Source organism: Poecilia formosa, unplaced genomic scaffold (assembly GCF_000485575.1).
Source record: "Poecilia formosa unplaced genomic scaffold, Poecilia_formosa-5.1.2 Scaffold150, whole genome shotgun sequence".
NCBI classification, from domain to species: domain Eukaryota; kingdom Metazoa; phylum Chordata; class Actinopteri; order Cyprinodontiformes; family Poeciliidae; genus Poecilia; species Poecilia formosa.
Genome location: NW_006800089.1, coordinates 549614 through 572730, shown reverse-complemented (window position 1 = coordinate 572730; position 23117 = coordinate 549614). Strand labels below are relative to the sequence as shown.

The window sequence follows — 23117 nt, the reverse complement described above, 5'->3', positions numbered from 1 at the left end:
CTGGAGATTTTCTACAGGGTCAATCAACCAACAGAAGGAGAAGTTGTGAATGATAACGTCAATTTTCTGCGCTGTTTTAGAATTGCCCGTAGTTTTAGCAATGGCAACGGAGGAAGTGGACGAAGCCGTTCGGTCCATGTTGACCAAATATATTCACAAGTTGACAAGTCAGCAGGTATGTTAAATAGCTGATTGCTCTCATGCTGTTGCACAGCAGCACTGTTATCTGTGGAAACAGTGCAGGGTAGAAATACGCTTCACTTTCTTTCACTTGACTAGCAATACTCCATTGGTAGTGAAACCAACAAAAGTAGCAATACTTCATGCTAATTTATTTTCTTGCTGTGCTAGCTTTGCTAGATCTTCTTGTCCATAGATGCCATAAATAGCATTTACCTGACTGTACTAGCCCAGATTAGAGATCAGTACTCCATAGCTATTGACCCTTTGCACGTGACGTCACGCTCTTCAGAACTTCGCCCGCTCCGCTACGATGGATGTCAAAACAACTTCAGTTGCTCTGTTCAATACTCCCTCACTTCCAGACGTCCGTAATGGTGCCTTGAATGATTGTGACATAATTGTAAAGAGTCAATACCGCAATACTTAATGCTAATTTATTATCTCGTCGTGCGAGCTATGCTAGATCTGCTCACCATAAACAGCATTTCTCTAACTGTAGATGCCCAGACTGTAATAATTACAACTATGTCTTAGTATTCAGAGGGATATAGAGCCTAAAGCCCTGTATAATAAATATGTTATCTTGGCAACAGTAGGAATAATTGTTTTTTGTTGTTTTTCTTAATGGAAATGATTTGATCAAGTATTTTTGATTTGTGAAATACTCTGCCAAGCTGACAGTTCACTTCGCACCGTTTTTCTCCGTTTAGGTTTCACTTTCTTCTTCGCTCACGTCTCATTAGCCAGCTTTGCTTTGCTGAAGGATGCCAATCCTTTGGGGATAACTATTGTGGGTGGGTTTTCTTTGGTGTGGGTTCATCGTCAGTGGCGGGAAAAAAAGAAGAAAAAAAACCCAGGTCTTTCTGCTGGTTTTATTTTTGGTGGGGAAGAGCCTCGCTACACGAGATTATGAGCTGCTGGGCTCAGCGCAGACAGACGAGCTCCCAGCTGAATCACTTCACATCAAACCCTTCAATCACTCACTATTTACTGGGCTAAGCACAGATGAGAAGGGCCTCTCCGTCACGTCAGACACACACACACACACACACAAAAAACACGCCTGTGCACATGCTTAGCAGCTGTTGCAAAACTCACAAACTAAAACAAACGCAAGTTCAAAATAAAAAACCACAACCTACATAGGCACAAACACACCCCAATTAGGCCACGCGCACGCACGCATGCATTTAATACTAATGAGCTGCTATTAAAATATGCATCAGGTCTTTGAAAAAAAAAAAAGAAATTCAAAAGAGAAATATTTATTAGGTTGATATCAGCGTTCCTCTGTGAAAGTATGGTCTGGATTAGCGAAAAGTGTCTGTACGAGAATCCGTCCCAACGGTGTCACCACGGGGACAAAGTGATTAGCGGTTGCTATCCGGCAAATCATGCGCAGGCACATCATTACCCCCCAGCCCCTCTCCTCCTCCTCCCAGCTCTCATCTCCATGTCTCTCAGGGGTGCGTTCGCTCCCAGTGCTCCTTAAGTGTTTTAACGTGTTAATAATCATTAGGCGCTCTTCAGCGGAGTGGCGGAGGAACTGGTGGTGGTGATGGCGGTAGGGCGGATTGGGGAGGAGGTAATGATTGACTGACCTCTGACCTGCAACCCCCGACCCCCTCCGCTGCCTCCCGGGCTCTGTGTTGTGTGGCTGCCTCTCATCTCGGGGGTCCATCAGGGACCTATTAAGAGCTGTCTCACACTCAGTCACCTCACTTAACTCGCCCTTGTCAATATGCTCCAGCGTGTGTGTGTGTGTGTGTGTGTGTGTGTGTGTGTGTGTGAGGCAGTGAGAAACAGAGAGTTTGTGTTTAAATCCCTCCCCTCCCCAGTCTGGGAAGTTATTCCCTCCATCTCTTCCCACCTTTTTCTGCCCATCACTCTGTTTTTTTTTTTTTTTGCTCCCTGCCTCCTATTTTTCCATGACTCTCCCTCTCCGTCTTCCTCCCTCCATCCGTCCCTCTCTCGCCGCGTCTGTCTTTGGAGATGCTAATTCCCGGTCCGGGGAGACCAGATGAAACAGAGCAGAGTTTCTCTCATTAGCTGACACAGATGCCGAGGCGTGTGGACCTGAATAACAACACTCTTGGCAGGCTGCTGCCTCCTCTTCCCTTCCACATGCTCCGCCGTCGCTCCCACGTTTTCCGACCAGATTCCACACGAAGCTAGGAGTCGCGCAGTGCGAGTGTCACTCCTTTCGGGCTCATCTGCATTGCAAGTTTTCTCGAAAAGTTGCGTGTGCTCCTGCCGTGCCATTCTTTGGGGAATCTTTGGGTATAATTTTTTTTAAGACAGCCCTCTGCTGGTCTCTGAAGCCTTACAACAAACAATCAAAAAACCTTTATCACTTGCAAAGATGCAAACAATGTTGCAATGCTGAGTCGCTGTTGCACATCCTATTACTGTGGGGAGTTTTTTAGGGGGGGAGAGGATGAAGCCGTAACAGAATAAACTTGAGAAAAACAAATCAATACGTACAGTAGCTTGCAAAAGTATTCTGGAGCCATGAAATCTTTTCACTTTTTGTCATGTTAGACCACAAACTTGAGTGTTTGTGTTTAGGATTTTATGTGACACATTAACACAAAGTTGTGCTTAATTGTGAAGAGCAGTAAGTTGTATACTTTGTTCTGAAAAATACATTTGGGAATTGTGGAGTACCTTCGGATTAAGCTCTTTTTCAACCTGATACTGATCAAATCCAAACCACAGCTGAACTTTTTTGACATGAATACACTGTCCCATTGTAAAACCTGATGGTGCCAGCATCAATGTTTGGGGATTAATTTACTTTAACAGCACCATGAAAGCTTGGCACTGATAGGTGGAGATAAATACATTCATCCAACCAGAGCTACCGTGGAATGGTTTGGATTAAGGCAAAGATCAGATCCAAATCCAATTGAAAAGTTGTGTCAGGACTAACCAGAGAGAATTACATTTTAAGTAATTTTGGCACTAGTGGCTTTTATTGAGTAGTAGATGGACAGAACATAGGGAGGAGACATAAGGGGATGAAAATGCGCGAATGACCCGAGTCCGGGAATCAACCCCAAGGACTCCAGCCTCTACACATGGTGCATGCACTCGACCAACTGAGTCACCCTGCGCCCCCCCAGCTACAGAGAATAGCATGTACTTTCCAGGTTTGGTTATGCAGGTTGCTGAGAGACTGAAAAAAGGTTGTGTTTCAGATTGTTGTATAAATGCAAAGTCAAGCTGTCAAAAAAGCCCCTTTTTTACATTTAAAAATAATAATTATAATCAGTGCCATGCATTGGTGGAAGATTATTTGTTGAGGGTTTTGAATTGAGCGTTTCCTATTCAGGAGAAAATGAAAGACAATACATCTCAGAAAGCAGAACATAGGAAAGAAACGTTAAGCTGGATACTCCAAAAGACCAGTAACATGAAATCAGGATAAAAGAAAACAAGTCTCTGCTACAAACATGAAGTCTGGTTTGCTTTTCTGCAATTAATTTCATTATCCAAAAATCAAGCATAGGAGGTTTTAAGTGGATATTCTAAATCTGTGGTGTCTAACTATCGTCATCCTCCAGGTTTAAGATGTTGTCCTCATTCAATGCTCCTTAATTAACTGCAGACCAAAGTTGCAGTTGGGGTTGGAGTCGCCTGGTCAGGTATCCAGTCTGCCCAAGACGGATTACGTCAGTCTACATAAATTGTGCCACGTATTGACCCAAAAGAGCCAGCAGAGGGTGCTGTAGGCTCTTAAGTATGAATTTTGAAGGCGGCAAAGAAGACACTTCGATATTGTGATGGACAACTCGGCTAAACAAAAAGAGGAGCAATAAATAAAATACACAAAATACACAAATAAATAAAGTTATGGCCTAAGTCATTTTTTGGCAAAAAAGACTTAGGCCATAATTTTAGGAAGGTGACAATATTTCTGTTTATATTTGTCCCTTCCCACTTAAGTAGCTAACATTTTTTTTAGAAATTGTGGGGTGTATTCACACCAGCCCTGTTTAGTTCACTTTAGTTAAACTCTAGTATGTTTGCCTAGACAGTCCGGTTCACTTGGTGAGGTGTGAACATGGAATCAAACTTTGACTCAGACCAAAAAGCAAACTCTGGTCCGCCTAAAAAAAATAGGCCTCGGTTCGGTTGAGGTGAACTTTGGCAATGCATGTGTGAACACCAACCGAACCGGAAACCGCTCCAGAAGCAGGAAGTGGACTATGACGCAAGGCATTCTGGGTAAATACAACCAAAACACACATGTGAGTCTAACTCCAGTAGGAGAAATGGGTTGTGGTCTTTTACTAAAGATAAAAGTGAAATCCGACCACTGCTAAAATTTTACTTTGTTTACATTAGTGAAGAAGGAAGTTGTTCTCATATCTTTGGAGGATTTTATGTTGTTTCCTTTGGTGGTTCTTGGTGCAGCACCACAACAGGTTTTTCGAAGGGCTTAAACACACATATACAATGCAGCGTGAAAGCTAACCGCACCAGCCGAAAATGTAACAAACGTCGCAACTTCAGTCTCCAACTGAACCGAGTCTACCGGACTTTCAGGTGTGAAAGCAGCTAGGAACATTGGCTAATAAAGCTAGCCACAACAGATATCGATAAGCTGTGAAATCCGGCCAGTAAATCAGACGAGGAGCAGGGCCAAAACACAAACCTCACCCGGCTGCAGATCAGAAGAAGCCAAGGAACATTGTGTCAAAAGCCTTCGACAGGCGGTAATCCAGCATTAAACCAGACCCACATGTTTGTCAGACGATACTCTGCTGGTCCTTCCCTGAGAACCAGACATGACCTCAGCAGTCCATACATGTCATCACGGCCATCGTGTCCTACCTGATCTCCACCTCAGATAGTCACCTCCAAACAAGGTCTACGCTGTCACGCTAACGCTGCTTTACATTATTCAGCACTCAGTCATGGAGATCCAGCTCCTACCACCCTGCATAATGAATCAAAGAATAAAAGAGCTTTTGCTGCAAATGTGACTATATCTGATTTTGCATGCACGCCGCCGTTTCCACACACACACATTCACACACAGTGCTGTTTAACTGAGAGATTGGTCTGAAGTGACAGTAATGTAATATTAATAGCCACGGGGGATGACAGCCTGTCCCTATTGTGTTGATACCCACAGGCTTGACAGAGCTTTGGTCACACATGCCACCGCTGTACATCTGCTAACACTCGTACAATAAGTCCTCCCTGCTTATTTTTGATATAGCTTTGTTTCCCCCCCTTCCACTTATTTATTTATTTACATTGGGTGACATCCAGCTGAATTTACATCCATTCAAATATTTAAATATTTTTACTCAGAGAACCCAGCTGAATTCACCGTGAGAGCCTCTGTAGCCAAAGTCTGCTGCGTCTCTCTCGGGAGCAGAGCCTTGCTCCTCTTCCTACAGCCCACACCGTTTTATTCTTTATTTTTCATTCTGAGAACACAAAGCGATGCCTTCACCACAGTCTTGGAGTAAAACATGCTGTTAACTTCCATTTGTCAAGCTCCTTTTGGTAGTCATAGTAAAGTGTTGGGGAGATTTGTTGCGTCCAGAAGATGAAGTTTTGACTGTGTGTTTTACTACTGAAGTAATTTAATCTGCCAAAGTAGTCAAGCTATTGTTTTTGTCAGTTTCAGTTTCTTTAATATTTATTTTACTTTGGCTGCTATTCTAGTTAAACATGTTGCTTCATGTTTAACTAAGATTGTGATGCTAATGGCGTAAATAAGAGTGCAGTACTTTAGCAGAGTTATCAAATAAATTTGTAATTCAGGACAGTTATGTCTATGTTTAGAAAAAGCAACATTTTAGGTCAATTCAGCTCTGTTTATTGTGTCAGATCAGTATCAGCTACTAAATCTCAAATATCTGTATCGGTATTGGAAGTGAAAAATGTGGATTGTTATAAGAATGAACCATGTGTTGATGTAAATGCATTGCTGATGTTAGAGGTAATAGAAAGACAGCTATTGCCTAAAAAAACGAAACCATTATTTATAGCTCAGGTGTGTTTACCATTAAGCATTTTGTCACCTTCCAAACACTGGCTTAAGTCATTTTTTACCAAAATGAAAATGTAATTTTATTCTTTTTGTCTAATTGATCTTCTGGTAAAAAAAATGACTTGTGCTATTATTTTAGGAAGGTGACGATATACAACATGAGACCGTGGATCCGTCCTGTTTTGTATTATTGCTTGAGACTTGTGGTGTTGGTGTAATGGTGTCGAAGATATTTCATTGGGACACTTTGGGACATGTGGTACACCACAACCTTGAGTATTGGTGATGAAGGCGACTGTTGTTTTGTGAATATGAATTAAATATTTAAGGACTGTTTCCAACACTTTGTTGAATCTGTAACATTAAGTTACACAGTTCTGAGGACAAAATGGCGTCCCAACCTGTTGGAGCTAAAACAGTGTCTGGTGAACGGCGACAGTCAGATGATATCTGGAATAAGGACGGGTACATATCGTATCATTTGTCATTTTTATAATTATCACAATAGTACCACAAAACATCATGATAAAACTTTAAGTCCATATCTCACGTCTGTACGGAATATGCAATGTTTCAAGGAAATCCTTGCACATTTCAGCAAGACAATGTAAAATGTAAACGTAGCGTTTGAGCAAAGTGATCCAAGTCGACTTACAGATACAGTTTTTACTGCTGCTGTTGACTTGCTTACAAGTATTAATAATAAAATTGTCTGTTCGAGGTCGCCGGTCCTCAGCCTTTCACTGCCTGATAATGTGCCGCTCCACTATCCTGGCCTAAAGCATAAAGAACCACTTTTTTTCCCCCCTTTCTTTCCTTCGGAGAGATGGATGTGGAGCAGCAGTTATTTGACTTTGCAGTTTTGCGCCTGGGACCAAAGAGAGACAGTGGAGCGGGGGGAGAAAGACGGAGTCCATCCGGCTTCAATCAGACGAGCGCGAGTCAAAGTCTTCCCCCATCTGAGACACAGATGCAGACGAGTCGAGATGGAGAGAAGAGAAGAGAGGAGGAAAGAGGGTGGGGAGGTGGAGAGGGGTAAAGAGAGGGCGAGGAGAAGAGAGGGAGAGCAGCAGGGGAAGTCATTATCACTTTCTAACCTCACTTACAGTCTAATGTATTCAAGGGGAAACAGTTAGATTTGGTTCCTTTGGCAGCCCAGCGTAAACAAATTGATTTGAATGGGAGAGTATAAAGAGCTGTTTATAGCGCCCTGCATCTTACTGTGTGTGTGTGTGTGTGTGTGTCTCTGCATATTGTCAATATACATTTTGTGTGGCACGGTATGGAAATGCCATTATGCATGCTGTCTGTTTGCATTCTGCCTCTGCTGTACATTTCAAGAAGAATGATTACATTCTCCCTCTGCGAACGCAAACTTGCGCCGCAGCGGCGGTGGAGGCCCCCACGTGTTTTTTCATCTTCTTGCTTTTTGACTTCCAGCCGCGGTGGTCCGCTGTCTTCTGTGGGCCCTTGTCTGTGCCGGGTGGGGGAGGGAGGTAGACCCCCGCGTCCGCCTTAGCCGAAACTTTTTGAAGACCAACTTGCACCGCTCCCAATTTTAGGACTGAGGCAGATTATTGTAACGACTCACGGGCGCGGGTGTTGTCCCTTGTCGAGCGAAGTCTCGACAACCTCAAACCGAGTCGGGGAGAAGGCGGGCTTTGCCGGGCAAACATCCGCACAGGGCGCTGCTTGTCCTGATTTGATTTCGGACATATTTGGGGATCCATCAGAGAACTGATGAAAGGAAAATATAGAGCTAATCCTTGTTAAAATTAAGAAACCCAGCAGGGCACGCACAAACACACACCCACAGGCACGCAAAAGAACACACACACACACACGCGCACACACACACTTACACTCTGTAGGACATGTGTAACCCAAGTCTGTTGTGATTCCTTTCCTGGTGAGGCCTGGAGGAGTGCAGAAGAGGTTAAAGAAACACAGCACGGTGTGAAAACACACTCATGAGGTGTGCTGGTTGAAATCCGACACACACACACATGCACACGCACACACGAGGCTTTGATTAATTGGGTCGGCATGTGTTTGCCAGAGAAACAGTATTTATTCAGGTTAGGGACCTTTTCTTAATAAAAGGTCCCTGGATAAACAGCTCACTCAGGCGGCCATTTTGAGGATTAATCCTCGAGTTGGCTTGGGTTACCCTCTAAGACGTTGAAGTTCAGAGGTCAGGGTTATGAACTATTGCAAGAAAATACAAAATGGAGGACCACACTTGTAGGATTAATGAACAGAAAGGATTGTGGGATTCAAATCAGGAATTTTCCACAGCAGGACGTAGGAAAATAAATCTCATCATCAACGATACATTCTGCCTAATTTAAGTCAGAACGCTGGAGGAAGGATTCATTTTGGTGAGTATATTTAAGTTTTGGATTTTGATAATGAGGTCCAGTTGTGCCTTAATAGACACGGTAGTCAGTATAAGTGTGTTTTATTCTTTGTCAATTGAAACAACCATGGTGGGCACCAATAACTAAAAAGTTAACTACTAACCCTAAAGCCCTAATAAGAACCATTAGTTTCATCAGCACTAAAGCATCATACCAATGTGGTATTTAGCAGAAGCTAATGCTAAAGTGCTAAACTAAATGGACCAATGACGTCTAATTTAAAGCAAAAAGGAGAGCATAACGTGCTTCATAAAACAGGAAATGGCTACTAGAAATTAGCTAATAGCCTACACAGTACAAATGTACAACCAGAGCAGTAATGAACAAGTCGTGGACAGTCGCTAGGTGATATTGCCATGGCACAGGAAAAAGAAAACATTTCAAATGACAGATTACAGGTTCTGGGAAACGAGGAGAGCCCTGAACCTCTACTGTTTAGCAGGTTTGACAGCTTCTCAAACCCAAACTGTTGTCAGTGTTGAGCACAAAGCAGCAGATAATGGAAGTGCTTTCCCATCAATTTTATGCTAATAATGAAGTGTTTTAATGATTTTAGTTACAAAAGGGATATCAAGTCCATTGTGTGCAGTAATGAGCTATTAAAGCACATACTTTTTGTTAAATCAACTGTCTATGCAAAAGTGGCACTTCTGCTTTAAGTGATATGCTAATGATAGAGCTAATAATGGCTTCAACGCCACTTCAGCAGGTGAGTGTGACCCGGTTCAAAGAAGCTGCTCTCTCCAACACACACACGCACACACACACGCACTCCGGGATGGCTGGCGCAAATGTTACTCCTCAATTATTCAACCACTTTAAATGGCAATCTGTCCAGGAAGAGCCGTAGGAGGACGGATGAAATGCAACCCCATAAACGGCCCGTAAATCCACGCGTTCGTAAAATGAACTGTGGGTTTGTTTGTTATTTGTTGTTTTTTTTTAAAGAGTCTGACCTCCACCAGAAACGGATCAAACATCCCAACTGGCTCTCTGTAAACAACACGCAGCAGCACATATTTGTGCTGCGACAACAACAACCCCTCGGCGTGCTGTGTCATTACGTTGTCAACATTTTGATTTAGACGGAAGGCACCCCTGAACGGAGTTTTGGGAAGACGGCGACATCAGCAGATTTTCCTCTCTGGCGGGCCCCCTCAGCCGCTCTCACGTGTTTCTGATTTCTGGGAAAACAACGCGAGAGCATTTCGTGTTCCTGCCGTACGCCTTTCCCCTGTTCTGGGCCACATGTTTGTTTAGGGATGGGAAGCAATCGGTCCCGGCGACGCTGACGCATCAAGGGATGAATAGTGATGAGGTTGGGGTAAATATTAGCCATGTGCATGATAAAATGTGTGTGTGCGGAGGGGGTGCTGTGGGGTGGGGGAAACCGAATGCACACACTCAGGCGTTTACTCGACGCTCTGCCGCTGGGATCACTTAGTCTCCACTGCAGGCCAGCGCCGCTTGGAAACTGTGGTGACAGAGTCAGCAGTCAGAGCAGAGCTCAACGTTCAGCATCGTGCATTTGGTACCAATTATAACCCTCTGTGCGTCTAAATACTTATTTTAGCTGATTAAAGGCAAACGTATTGTCAATAGTTCATGCATATCTTCAGTGTCGCTTTTCCACATTGAAGCGTTCGTTTGGTGTGTTGTAATTTTAAAAAGTAACGTCAAACTTGTTTGCAAACTAAAATATTCTGGGTGTAAATCTAAAAAAATAACACTTAACATAATGACCCAAATGTAACTCAGACAGAAAGCAGGTAAATTATTTTAAACATCATCTGTGGAGGGTTAGGGTTGTAAAAGGTGTGACGTCCCGTATTACGTGGACGTTGACAATAGTCGTATTTTTTTGTCTTAACACATTTCCTGTTCATTTTTAAGCGTGCTTTTGTTGGGGATTGCTGCTCGTTTCAGCTGTAGATACAGATGTGCATGTCGCATTGTTTCAAAATGAACTACACTCAAATATTAGTTAATGAACAAAGTAAAACAAGCCTAAAAAGAATTCAAAATAAAATAATTTGACTCGGTTACATTATATAATAGTAGCCAGGCAACAAATAACTGCTTAGTGCAGCATGTTAAATAAAAAGACAAAAACATGCCCATGTTTTTCAGGAAAATATTTCATTTGCTAACAGGTGGAACAAAATCTGCAATAGTTTGAATTCTAAGGTGCACATTGACGATGCATGTACCTTACCACAAATACTCTCTTTCCTTCTCACGTAAAGTTTCTGTTTGTTTTAGAAGGGATGGAAAACCCATCATCTGTTTTGCTTTTGCACATACGTTTGTGGTGCATTTGTATCCTAAACTTCACTAACGAGAAATTAACATACGTGGAAAAGCCGTACAAAAACATTATATTGTAGCAGAAAGAATTCCAGCATTGAACCGACTAGTAAATTACTGCGAGAGAACGCAAAAATAAAAATCTACTAGGTAACGCAAAGGCTCAACAGCGTCTCATCCAGATGTGGTTTACTGCTGGACTTTAATCCAGACTGAACGCTGTAGTTGAATAAAAAGTGTTTTTGTCTTTTTCCAGTTAAGCTGTTCAAGATTTATGACTTTTTTTTTAAGTAATTGATTTTTATAAAATTTTTCAGTGGGAGTACAATTTTAAGACCACCTGTCTACCTATGCAGCACAAAGTGTGTGTGTGTGTGTGTGTGTGTATTGCAGCTGTAAACGTCGGGCTTGAAGCCAGGTCTGCTGTTGTGCAGGTTAAAGGTCGTAGCAAGGGGTGGGCACTGCAGCACCTGCTGAACTCGCCAACTATCCACCCTCCTCCTCCGCCCTCCATCTTTGTATTTAATACAGCAGAGATGGGGATAATCCTTCCACTCCTACACCATGAAGATGTCTCTATCCCCTTATCTCACACACAAACACACACGCGGGGAGACTTCTGAGGCGCAGCCTCAGCGTTTGAGGTACCAATCTCATAGGAGCAGCTGTAGCCTACAGCCTATATGGAGATGGAGGGGACCCCTTCACCCTGACCCCGTCACCCGGCACACACCGCACCGCTCTCGGGGAACAAGAGGCGACAGCTTGGAGGGGGAGAGGGGAGGAGCGGTGGCGGTGGGGCTGCGGTTCACTGGAGCCGCTTCAAACGGCTCGCCACGGAGACTTTTGGAGAGCGTTATCTGATGTAGGTGTCTGTGCACGCGGAGGTGGGGGAACGGCTCAGTCCAAGCGCCAAACGGGTGTAAAACTGGTGGCCATGTTCGACATTTCGAAAATGTTTACTCCTGGCCTCATTCTTAACCTGTAAGAATCAAATAGTATCTCACTTTACATAGAAAATGACATTCAGACACACTGTGCAAAAAACACAAAGTCTTAGCAAGTATTTTTGGTCTAGTTTCTAGTGTTAACATCTTCGTACAGTTGAAATAAGATAAAAACTAACAGTAAATAGGAGCTCGTTTTAAGTCAGTAATTCCTTAACATTGATGAAAAACTACTAGCTCTATTAGCAGATTATTTCACTTATAACAAGACATTTCTCCCATGTTACAATTGAAATAATCTACCGGTGAAGCTGTGACTTTTTCATCAACATTAAAGAATTATAGACTTCAAACAAGCTCATATTTACTTGCTGAAAAGTTACATGTAAGTTAGTTTTGTCATATTTCTAGTGTACTAAGGTATTTGCACTATAAACCTGATAAGATTTTGTGTTTTTTGCAGTGCATTCCTCCACAAATTAATTTCACAAACAGTTCCAGGACCCGTCAGATCAAGTTTGAGAAAGGGGCAGGTTTATGCGATATTTGTTCCTCTTCCTGCTCTGTTTTCACTAGGAAGTGTTGTTAGAGGATGTGTTGGTGAATTAATGATGACATTTGTTAAATCGAGTGAATAAAATGATTGAGATTTACAAGAACCAACGAACATTCATAAAATATTTCCTGCTTACTTTAGCCCTCCTCTTTCAAATATTTTGAGCAGCTAAAAAACGTGTAATATTTGACAGATAAAGAAGTTTGGTATCTTTTAGGACATTTTCTTCTCTCTTTTTATTATATTCCAAGATAGATATGAATTATTTTGTAATAAATTTAGTTGTAGCAGTTTATACATGTTTGGCTTTTTTTTTGGTTTGTTTGTTTGTTTTCTGGGATTTTCAAAAGTGTATGTCACAATTGAACATTGTATTATTTAAGCTTCAAAGGTGTCGTTTCTTACCGTATAAATGATTTAAAATGAACCCCTAGTGAATTACAACGGGCCGGCTCATTCACTTCTAATATTAGTGCCACAAAAATGTCAGAAAAAAAATCCCGCCAGAAACAAAAATACGTGAATAAACGCGGCTGTTTCATATCTGCTAACACGTGTTGCCATGGTGAGCTGACTGCCGCGCCAGGTGTTGAGTCTAATATGATGTTACCTGCATGGAGGTCCGGCAGGTGCCAACCAACAGCACGGTGGTGACTGCTAGCTAACCGCAGCCGAGATGCTAGCTCATTAATCACCTCACCGGTGATAATCTCATTCCGCGCTGCCAAATTATCTCCGGCCACCGTAGATTTTGCGCTCAAGTTGCGCGCGTGCAACCGTGTCAACATTTATCCCTGATTACAGCCCATTACCGGCACTCGGCCTCCTGTGGCTGTCCTGTCCTCGTTCTCTCTCACACACACACACACACACACACAGATATTGATCTGCAGATAACAGTTTAACTCCGGCAGTTTTTGAAGGATGCTTGAGATTTAATGACTTTGTATCGGCAGATGAAGAAATGAGGAACCTGCGTGAGACTCGGATGTTGTCAGATGTTAGTATTTGCTTCCACCTGCTGGTCTGAATGCAGAAACTGCAATAAGACGTAAAATTCATCTCACAGACAGCAGATGGCGGTGATGACATCTAGTTAAACCTCAGATTTTTAACAGACTGAACATTTTTAAATCTCAAGGACGCCTTTAGTAAATATTGCAAGTCTCTGAAACAAGGAAGTTGGTTGCATCACTATTAATTGGTCTCGGATGGTCTTCCTTTTATTTATGAAGCACGTTAAAAACAACAACAGCAAACTTTCTACAGGAAAAACAATAAACTGTATAAAACTAACACTAAATGGCTATGAAGACATAGCTAGAAGCACAAAAGTTAGGTCCACCCAAATTTCAACCTCATCATCGCACTGATTTTTAGAAATAACTGTCAATAAAACACTGTTTACTTGTAAATGATTAAGAATTAATCATAAGGTTCTTTATTTGAAGCAGAATTTCAATATAGGTAACTTTACCTGATTAAAAAAAAAGAATTTAAGGTGCTTCAATGAGCTTCATTGTAACTTGAAAACCTCTCAAAATTAAATAAAAGAAATCTGAATTATAAGTGCTAAACATTTTATGAACATCTCAAACTGAACACTTCATTCTGTTCACAATATTTCTCTTATGAAGAATTATTTTGAACTTGAACATAGATGTTGTGATATATCTGACAATCTGTTCGCTGCTCCAACATGGCTGCCACATATTGCATAATGTTAGTTCCAATACTACGCTGTTTAATTTATTTATTTATTTTTTATTTTTTGCTCTTTGTATCTCATTAAATCTGCTCCACACACACAGTACTGTACAACTCCTGATTGTAAAACTGCTCCTTAGTTGTTTTAATCCATACAAAGTAGCGATGTAGATTAGTATTATAAGGAACTTTATTTAAAAGATGGAGATATTAGATGTATTCTTAGTTTATTCACACAGATTTTAGATTTTGTATAGTTAGCTAAAGTGAAAACTGTTAGCACCAACAGCTCCCTGATGGAGGGCAAAAAGCTGCTACCATTGGTTTTAGCTGTCAAGTTGTCAACTTAACACGCTAAGTCCTAAATGTAAATGTTAAAAGAAAAAGGGACACAGTGCTTTGCTACTTATTGTCAACACTGAAGACTAGATAAAAAGGTTCAAGGGTGTCACATGTCACAAGTCAGTGAGAAGTTTTAAATTAAAAAAGTAGCGAGGATGGGGGATGTGGGTTATTTATGCTAGCTTGACTTTGACAACCTCAATATGTAGCTGTGCTGCAGAATTTGGTGTTTCAGTTCATTTAAAACAATAAGCGACCCACACCAGTACTCTGACAGGTCATCATAGCAGGCGTTTAAATTAGCTAATCAACCACCACTGTGTTCAGACAATTACTTATTGATAATTGCATTTTTTATTATTAGTATTATATTTTGTTAACCTTTAGTCTCCCACAGTTTTAAGATTTTAGTTTGAAATTTTTCTTTCTTCCAGTTCACATTTATGTCATACTTTGTGTTGGTCTGTCTTATAAAATCACAGTAAAACACACTAGAGCTTTGCGGTTGCGATGTGACAGGTTCAAGCACAGTACAATGCTAATGCTAATCCTAATGCAGCTTCTTCTGTTAATATCATGAACATAGCTGTGTGCCTCTCATATCCTGCCTGTGTTGAAGACACAGTTAGTGCTGTGGTGGTGCTGATATTTTGAAGTGTCCTGCATAACACTGTCATTGTGGCATCCCACTCAATTCCCAAACCAATCTCAGCCCTCAGTCTTCATTATAATTCACATTCGCTGCCGTCCTGGTTGGCTGAATATGATTACGGACTTCAAAGCCGGAGACAGAGGAGACTTTAATCAGGGAGTTCCACCGATAGCATGGCTCTGTGACCCCAGGGTGCCGTGGCGCGGCTCGCTCCAGCCAAATGAGTGTGGAGATGAAGTCCGGCACAAGTAGGCGGACCAGCGATAAGAGGATCCAGTGTTGTGCTTCATCTGTTACGATCGCATAAAGAAGAAATGAAAAGGCACTCGGGTGAAATCCAAGGTAGAGGATTAGGAACACTGAGAGAAAAAAAAAGAATTATGGATTTTTTTCTTCAGAATTCTGACTTTTTTCCTCAGAATTTTGACTTTAATCTCAAAATTCTTTTTGTCTCAGAATTTTTTTTGTCTTTTCAGAATTCTGACTTTTTTCACAGAATTCTGACCTAAATCTCAAAATAATTTTTTCTCAGAATTCTAACTTTTTTTTTGCATAATTTTGACTTTCATCTTCATTTTTTTTCTCTAAGAATACCGACTTTAATCTCAGAATTAACATTTTAATCTCAAAATTCTTTTTTCTTAATTCTGACATTTTGTTCAGAATTTTAACTTTTAATCTCAAAATTCTCCTTTTCTCAGAATTCTGACTTTTTTTCTTCTTTTTTTTTTTGCTAAATTCTGAGGGGGAATTATTTTTCCCCCTCAGATTTCTGACTTTAATCTTCTGAGATCGAAAATCAGAATTCTGAAAAGCGTCGTAATTGTCTTTCAGTGGCCCTAATCCTTTTCGATACGGATTGATAAAACCGAGCAGAAAGCTCCAGCAAGAACGGATTTCTCAACCGAGCTGCTTAGAGTGAACACCAGGGGGCGACAAAGCTCCATCCAGACTCTCGTGCTCTGTTTTCAAGGCCACAGAAGGACTCGAGATTTTTTCTTTTTCTTTTGTAGAAGGGTTTGGATGAACACGACAGAGGTATTGATTAAGAGGAATTCAGGCTGAGAACTCACAGTGCTGCTTGCTTTCAAGCAGAAAAACATTCAGGCATTTTTGTTTTGTTAACATCTGCGACAATCACAAATACCTCGCCTGAGTCCTCCATAAAATGCTTTGTGTAACCAGAAGAAAATAAATGTGTCTGTGAGACAGGAGCGATTCCAAGTTGGCTGAAAAAAAAAAAAAACACAAGTCGGCGTGAAAGATTAAAAGACAAAAAAAAAGGTGAAATAAAGAGACACAGAAGAGAGACAGGGAGAGCAGACAAGGACAAGACGGCGTGATAAGGTGACACGTCGTCCTTGCGTGGCGAACTCCGTCTACGTTCCCATGGTGCCTCAAACCCAGACCTAATAAAAATGCAACAGGGCATCGGCCTGCCTCCCCTCCTCTCTCACGCCACGCGCCTCCTCCCCGCCTCCCGCATCTTATCTATTTCCATGCTTTACTCTCCGAACACGCACTCGCCCTCTCTTCCTCCCTTGTCTCATCTTGCAGCCTGTAAATACTGCAAATCCCTTCATCCCCCCCTCCCACACACACACACACACAACTCGAATTGTGACCTCGAGGGCTTCAGGAGTGATCTCATTTCTGCCGTGCAAACAATGTCCTACACAGACGCCACCTTTGTGCAGGTGAGCGTACAAGTTTCTGCATAAAGAAGGGACAAATCACCTTCTTTTTCTTTCGGTTCTAATCGTAACACATCGCTGTAATTCTTCACACCCATCCGATTGATCGTCGTGCCAACATCGACGCGGCGTCCGCAAGTCAGCCGGCTGAAAATCACACGCGACGTGGTCACGCTTTGCCTTGTTTCAACCCCGCACGTCACCGGAAAACGACTACAAACAAAAACGAGTAAACCGTCCGTTTCCTCAGACCTAAATTCAGTACTTTATTCAGATGGAGAAAGGGGGGAAAAAAAACTCCACTGGAGTTTTTGTGGATTAGAAAACATGTTGCGCTTTTCGCCACCTCCCAATCAGCGGTACATGCGGGAGCTTTCCATCAGCTGTCAAGGGCAGAACACCCGCTGTGACATCTCTGATTGGGGAAGTTCAGCACATCTAGAAGTGTCAATCTGGGGGAAGCGGTTCAGTACAAGTCTTACACAGTCAGTTTAATGTTTGAACTGCTGGCACACGCCGTTTGCTTTCTTGACTATCTATGCCTGCTTATTGGAAACTCTGTTCTCAGGTCTTAATGTGAGGAAAAGAAGGAGATTTAGTGATTTGTCATGTCTGTCCAGTTTAATGTGTTTTGGTTCTGAACGGTGTCTGTATGTTGGGATCAATAGTGTGGAATTCACGATGTTCTGCTGCATCAGGACAGGAAATGTCGCTAATGCAGTGTGTGTTGAAATAAGAAGCAGTAATTTTTGTTTAATGGTTAAAGGAGAGGCTGTTATACTGACCTCTGCTGTGTCTTGTGTGTACTGCAGTTGTATTATTCTGTTCAGCAAAATAAACGAACGCACGTTGAAACGCCTGTTCTCTTCAGTGTGATAAGTCATGTTTTGGTATCGATGTGAAACCAAGTAAATACAGGGCCTGTATCACCAATATCAATACCTACACTGATACTTTTCATTCACGTTTAATGATCAAACTTCTGACATTTGAGTTTTTGTAATTTTCTCTGAGAATTATTTTGGACAGAATTTCTACAAAGTTTATAGGCGTCTACAAAATACTGTAATGACACGTTAACATGACAAACAGAATAAGAAAGCAAATTGGTGTGAATTTTTTTCTAAATAAACAAACATATATCATGTTAGAGCAAATCAAAACAAAATATTCTTTGAGGTAAAGTTTAGTTGAAATTTCATGAGGGAATCTGAAACTGAAGCATCGATCTTACCACGATAGTGCCGATCCGATGCTGACTTCCACTTGGTTTTGATACTTTTGTTATTTTGGATTGATCCAATGTCAGTTGAGGTGATTCGGACGGGTGAAGGACCAGAACTCATTAGAAGGATTAAATATTCAGAGAACACCTGGAGATTTCCCAGGTGGAGGTGGACAGTGTCGCTGTAGAGGAGAATATGTCGGGTTTCTTCAGTCCAAAGGAGAAAAACATTGAACAATAACTGGTTTGTCACAAATGCAACTGTTCTACTAAAGGTAGCTTTGAAGAAGTGTTTAAGATCCTGGCATTTTGACTGCATGGTCCTCCAGATTGATTAGGCAAAGAAAACTTTCTCACACAAGTCTTCGCCTGGAACATTTTCAGGCTCAAGCAGCTGTTCTGCTTCTTGGACGTAAGTCAGAAAGAACTCTGCTGTGAAAATCGACTCTTTCTGTAAAGCAGGAGGTTCGGTATGAGCACATGTGCTGTCGAATTTGCTGCTAAACTGGAGCAGAGACTCATTTTGAAGGTTCCAGTCAGTAGGACTCATATTTCTGCAAGTAACTTGAGTTTGGGGGAAATCACTGTAATTAGTTTTTGTTTTGTTTTGTTTTTTTGTTTGCTTTTGCAGATTTGATTGTACACTGAATACCCCAATCAAACAAAATATTCTGAATCAGAATGACAAAAAGTATTTCTGCATAGTTCTAATGTTTGCTTGTCAATTATGACGACCAATGACAAACAAGACAAGAGATATAAGGTTTGAACAGGCCAGTTGTGAAAATTATAAAAATAAATCCTTTCTGCTAACCCAAATATCCAACAAACTGATGGAGCCATTGTACAGAAGTCTTTGTCCTGAACAACTCTAGTAAAGAAAGCATTGATTTAACTGACAGGGATCGAACACACTTTTCCTTCGTAGATGTTCCTTGAGTATTGCAGGGCTCACATGCTATCTGCACAACACATATGCCCTGCCGCAACAGAATCAATACAGCTGACACGGCACTTTATGGGCCCCCATTGGAAATGCTACACAGTCAAAAATCACCAGCAACGACTTGACTTACACAGCAAAAAAATATGGTGGTTAAGTTTTCAAAGTCAAATTTTCGCCATGTTACTCATAAATGTAACAGTTTCAAGCTAAATATTTAGCGAATGAAATATTTAGCTCCAAGCTAACTATTTAGTTAGAAAGCTAAATAATTTGGTCCAAACTAAATATTTAATTTGAAGATAAATATTTAGCTAAAAAAGTAAAATATTTAATTTGGAGCTAGCTAGCAAGCCAAATACTTGGTTGAAGCTAAATATTTAGCTAAGAGTATTTAGCTTCCTAGCTAAATATTAAGCTATTTAGCTAGGAAATAGTTTCATATTTAGCTAGGAAAATAAATAGCAAAATAGGAAGCTATTTGCATTTAGCTATTTAGATAGGAAGCTAAATATTTAGCTTCGTAGCTAAATATATAGTTTGAAGCTAAATATTTAGCTTTACGTAGCTAAGATATTTAGTTCTAAATTCTGACATTTATAGCTGAATGAGTAACATGGTGGAAATATGACTGAAAAAAATAACCTCCATTTTCTTTCTCTTACGACTAGCTAAATAACCCAAATTATGGCTGTCAATTGTTGACTGTGTAACTTTACAAACAGCTTCCCATGTTATTCTAACATGCTGTCAGATTTATGAATAACCACTTTTTTTATGTGTAAAAAGAATTTAACTAAATGTTGTAGGACAATGGTCCAGAAAAACAGTTGACCTGTTTTTGTTGGTGTCATTCAGGAATACTTGAAGAGAAATTTTAGGTTTGGTTGTCAGCTCTGTATCTGTTTAGATCACAATCATGGGTTACATAACGCTGATCAAATGAACTTTGGTGACCCCGTTCTGTCCCACTGATTTAAGGATGCCTAAAAATCAGCAGAAAGAAGTGCCGCTAACACTGATGGACACCACACTGTGCCAGAGTGACTGCATTTAATTGAAGCCATTGATTAGGTATTTTAAAGCAGCTGGCATGGTTCAGAGTAACATGAATATAACATGCACTCCTGTAATTATCTCCCCAGACGTTATTCCTAGCTGTGAAAATTGCCTTGGTTTCCTTTTGTAGGGCCACAGTTGGGAGGTTTCTAAGGAATGGAGGAACGGTGCACAGTGAGCTTATGGTCTCATTCTGCAACATCCAGTGGAGGATTAGAGCAACGATTTGTCTCATCAAGGAGTTAAGCTATATATATATGTGCTTCTTCTGCATGTTTAGCTAACTATACTTATTGGTTACTTTGCAAGGCACATCTTCTTCGTTCCAGGTTGAACTCTGTTTTGCCTTCAGAGCTGCTGCTATAGATCCAAAATGGTGTTGGAGTGACAAGCCCCTAATACTGGGAATAAGGCTTACTAAAGATATGGATGCATTTTGGGGAAATTGTAGTCGGACGTTTTACAGAACATCTATGGATTCAACACGTTTGACCTTTTTATGAACTGTGATGCTGCGAGAGCTCTGGTGGAGCCAGCTGCACTGTCACACAACAAAAACAAAATGAAACGAAAGTGCTCTATAGGACTGAGACAAAGTGCCGTTGGAGTGAGGTGAACTCTGAGATGGTTTGAGTTTTGTGACACTGTCGATGGGTTCCATGTGGTCGTAAAGGGACGGATATGGTCACTGTGGCTTCTGAATGATAAACCATCTGTACTGAAGGACCCAGTGTGCACCAACAAATGTGTCCTGCATCATTAAACCTCCATCTACTGGAACCATTGATGCAAGGTGAGGTTGGTTCCTGCTTTCATGTTGTTTATGCCAAACTCTGGCCCTGCCGTGTGAACAAATGTAGACTTCTCAAACCAGGCAAAAAAGAAAACCTCTCTTTGGAACTAGCTGTAGGGAAAACACTCGGGTTTGAACTATAAACAGCAGGAGAAGTTCTTATTCCCAGTGTTGTGTGGAAGGTGTTCTCCCGCCTTCACTCTACTACTATTTCTCTTTAAGTCTGCTTTTCTACCACCGCCACCTTTCATCTTATGTTCGCCGCCGTCTCCTTGCTCCTGTTTCTTGGGCTGCCCCTCCCAGCCCCGTTCTGCTCCTCCTTTGGTTTCTCTTCCCAGACGAACTCGAGACAGAGATCCCCTACGACTCGCTAGATCAATGGTGGTGATAGAAAGAGCCTGTGAGAGCCAGGAGGGAGGAGAATTACATAGCTGCATTCACTGCCAACATGTTTCTTATTTCTCAAGGCCTCTCGTCGTGATTTCCAGAGCTTTCATCCACCAGCGCAGACATTAAAGGAGAAACGGGTTGGAAATAGACTCAGCTGCGAGTTAACAGCACCCTCTTCAGAGCGCTTTACTCTGGACCCTTCGACGTGAATGAGAGTTCCCATGACAATTCTTTTGGCCTGAATGGCGCAGTGTTTGTGTTTTGCCCAAGCAGCCATACCGTTCCCAACATACCCTTGTGCGACCTCTGAACAGGACGTGAGTGTGCCGGAGAACGGCAGAATAAGAGGGGAGGGGTGTGCGGGGCGTCCTGGATGAGTGACAAGAGGAGAGCATCTGTCAGAGGCAAAGACAAGCAGGCGTCTCATCCATTATTCACCAAAATGGAAGCAGGAGGCGTGCATGGGCGTGCATAAACGAGATAATGAGTCGTGGTCAAGTGAAATGTGAGCTGAAGACCGAGGTGATTGGGAAAGCTAAGCTAGCGCCACAAGCCAACTCCTTTTTGTGAATTAAATGCTCGCTTAAGCATCAGTGACTCAAAAACCAGATTTACATGTTGATTAAGTTGAACCATAACATACATAATGTGGAAAAATGAGCATTTCACCATATTCATTTATTAGTTTCAAGACTTTGATCTGGGGAAGTGGTAATGTAGCTTCAAGTATCCAACCGGGGTCAGTTCAGTCATTTTTAGACAAATTCAGAGTCCCTGCTACGTGATGTTGCTTTGCTGAATTTAAAGCATAACGATAAAAATTATTCACACCCTTTGATGTTTTGCCCTTTTATTGCTTTCCACAAATCAATCATGGTCAACCAAATTTGAAAAAAAAATCTATTCAAGTAAAACTGGTTTCTATGACATTACCATTTTTAAAAAAAGTAACACAAACCAAGTAACTCCAGAAATATTCACCTTCTCTTCTTTAAAGACCTAACTCGACAGAGGTCCAGTCAGCTGGTGGTAATGGTCTCACAGTGAGTGGAATGGAGATCAACTGAGTCTCCAGTGACTCTGGCTGAGAGTCGCAGTCCTCAGTGTTCCTGTAACGTTTAGCTTTTGTGTCCATGTGATGAGAAACTAAAGACTCGTGTGATGCGAAAAAACTGTTTACGTCGCAATTTTGCAAAATAAACCAATTTTGATATGGCCAAGAAAACACCCACTTCTTCTTAGCGTTAAAGCCTTTTACCAAAAAATTATTTTCTTTTTAATTGGCTCATTTCCTTTAAGCAAATTTATTTTCAAAATGCCAAATTGCACAATTTTATGGTCAACGGAAACACAGCTGTTTATGTGTCTGGACTGTGGGAGGAAGCCAATAAACATTTCATGCTATCTTCAGTGACTTTTGCTTTGTCCAACCTATGACAGATCCACACACACCCCTCCTGCCCAGGACTCCTCAGACAATGTGTGGGGGGTTTGTGTTGACACTTTCATGTTGACCCCTGGTCCTCTCCTGTCACTGAGTTCATCTCTCTGTGCTCAAGCAGAGCTGCGATATTCTCCACCTGCCACTGAAGCTGTTGTCAAACTGGATCTTATCACATCTGTTTGTCTATCACAAACAAACAAAAAAGAAGGTATTGAGGTCATTTGAAATCTACAGAGAATCATGATGCACTGCAACTATACATGTTGTGTGTATATTGAAGTGAATTGTGTATGTGTGATTTATGGTGTCACTGACTTAATTGTTTCTTTGTTCATACCAAAAGCTTTGTCAGTGCAGAGGGCACATCAGAATTTAGTAATCTATGGTCTAGTACAGGGGTGTCAAACTCAATTTCACCGAGGGCCACTTCAGCATATTGGCC

At 41.5% G+C, this 23117-nt stretch overlaps 1 long non-coding RNA gene across 1 annotated transcript; it reads right to left on the bottom strand.

The window, feature by feature from the left end:
- Window positions 1-6673: 6673 nt before the first annotated feature.
- LOC107837547 (uncharacterized) lies at window positions 6674-13291 on the bottom strand. The gene is made up of 2 exons (XR_001663564.1): window positions 13037-13291; window positions 6674-7155 (listed from the first exon to the last, which is right to left on the bottom strand). It is a non-coding gene; the product is annotated as an uncharacterized LOC107837547 (long non-coding RNA).
- Between the last annotated feature and the right edge of the window lie 9826 nt (window positions 13292-23117).